Here is a 2,309-nt window from a genome sequence, read left to right on the forward strand (position 1 = left end):
ATGTCCTGCAGAATGCTAGGCACAGACATCAGAAGGGAATAAATGAATTAACAAACAGATGAATGAATATCCTCATATGTGAAGTTGTAGGGTATAAGAGTTGTATCTTTCAAAAGATTCAGAAGTTGGTGCTGCGAGTTATAGGTTTCCTCAGCTACAGGACAGCAGTCTCTCATTCCTCTGCAGAACCTCTGCTAGCTTATTAGGAAGGTCAGCGAAGGGATAGTTAGAGAACAAAAGAGCCAATTATCCTCTTTGAGAAAAAGCATGGCTCAGCAGAGACAGGATGAAAAGGAGAGAGGGGAGCAGAAGCATCTGTTGGAGGAGTCCCAAGACCAGAGGGAGATGAGACACAGAACAGCTCTGACAGAACCATGGGCAGGACACACCTGCAGTCAGCTGTCAGGACCCTTGGCTGTCAGTGAGGCAAAGCAGAAGGGTGTGGAGAGGCAGGAACAAGGTGGCACAAGCTAGAAGCAAGCTAGACACAAGAGGGATTTACAGGCTGTTCTCCAAAGGTGAGGCAGGCTCTGTGGTTACTCATATGGGTGAAGAGAAAGGGACTTCCTGTCAGGATTTTGGCTCCTCCAGCTTTCAGGGCACCAACCTGGCCTTTGCAGTAACACCCCCACTTGACGTGAACTTTGTGGGAGTGCTAAAGGATCCTTACACTGAATCATAGAGAGCTGCCAGAGACCCAGGCTATGAACAATGTCTAAGCATCACCTACAAGGCAGGAAGATGACCAGAATATCTTCAGTTGTCCCAGCTTATTGACACTCAGCAGTATACTCTCATCTTCATATCAAGAACCACAAAGACATAGAACATAAAAAAAAACTAAACCTCTCAGATTTTTTTTTAAAGGTAAAAAGACTTTTTTTTGTCTGTCAAGGCAGAGTACATTCATCACAGAAAGAATGAGTTTTTAAACAGACAGGAGCTTATAATTGCTGCCATTAAGAACTTCAGTCTGCTTGTCAAATAGCTGCTATTTATGAGTTTAATACAGGAAAAAAGAAACTTCAATGTGTGTTTAAACTCCTAACACCTCTGTTACTTTCTACAGGTATATGTTGAATATGCAGAGGACTGACCTTTTTTTTTTTTTTCTGTGAAAATGGGTTGCAAAAATAAAACTGTTCTTTAATTTGAAGACCACAAGTGACTAAAAGGTGTGGTTTGTGAAATTCTTTTTTTTTTTTTCTGGCTCTTCAAATGTTTTAATGCAGATATTCACATCAGAATACACAGTAGGGATCCAAGAATATCTTGAAGGATCTAACAAAGTTAAAACTCATGTCAGGCCAAAAACAAAACAAAACAAAACAAAAAAACCCTCATATCAGAACCAAACACTGGCCAGCCACAGCTTGTGTCCAGGTGGGACTCACAATGACTGGAAACTGGCTTTACTTCTTCGAACCCTGGTCTAGTTCCAGGACCTTCATGCCTTCCTCCAGCTTGAGCACGCCTCTTTCCTGGCGCAGGCGGTACCTCTCAGCCGTGGACTGAAGCATCCATTTAGTCCGAAACTTCTTTTGTTCAGAGCCATAAATTAAGATCTCGGTAAGATCAGAAGATTCCAGAGTCTTGAGCTCAAACATGACCCGGCCCACCTGCTCGAAGTGACGCATTCGAGATCCCTGTGGGCCGAACAGAGCGTTTAGCACCAGCTTGTTGACTTGCGACACTTCTGGCTTTTCCAGGTCTGTAGGAATTTTCATCCGTGGGGGGATATCTTTACGAGTCACCTGAGTTTTCATCTTAATTCCTGACAAGGAACCTGTTTCCAGGGAAGACTAGGTCAGGTTTCGGTTTGTGAAATTCTAATAGACCTAATCATTTTTAGGAGAGAGCAAAGGTTGAAGAGGCAAAGAACAGTAGGTTCTCTGCTGAGAAGGATCAGTTTAGGCAGTGAGGAGAACACGCTCGGGGCAGAGGAAGCACGCATCCTCTCGTTATTACAGAAACTTTATCAGTATGGTTACCAGAAACACAAGTATAGCTTACTATTGTGATTTCCAAAAAGTGCATCTCTTTTCCTTTCCAAATGAGAAATATGAACTGAGGTCTGATTGATTGATTGATGATTGATTGATCGATTGATTGTGGTAGGGTGTCATGCTTGTGCCCCAGCATGTATACAGATGCCAGGGGACAACTTTTGGGAGTTGGTTTTCTCCTTCTACCTTATTTCCAGGCAATGTCTCACTTATTTGTTTGTTTGTTTTTACCATATTGCACGCTCCAGGCTGACTGATAGCTGAGTAATGTCCTCCCTCTCCCCCCTCCCTCCCTTCCTCCTC

At 43.3% G+C, this 2,309-nt stretch overlaps 1 pseudogene; it reads right to left on the reverse strand.

Annotated features, from left to right (window-relative positions):
• Positions 1-1,412: 1,412 nt before the first annotated feature.
• LOC114612571 lies at positions 1,413-1,766 on the reverse strand (annotated as a pseudogene).
• Between the last annotated feature and the right edge of the window lie 543 nt (positions 1,767-2,309).

The sequence above is a fragment of the Grammomys surdaster genome, unplaced genomic scaffold, assembly GCF_004785775.1.
Source record: "Grammomys surdaster isolate TR1022 unplaced genomic scaffold, NIH_TR_1.0 126176, whole genome shotgun sequence".
Classification (NCBI taxonomy): domain Eukaryota; kingdom Metazoa; phylum Chordata; class Mammalia; order Rodentia; family Muridae; genus Grammomys; species Grammomys surdaster.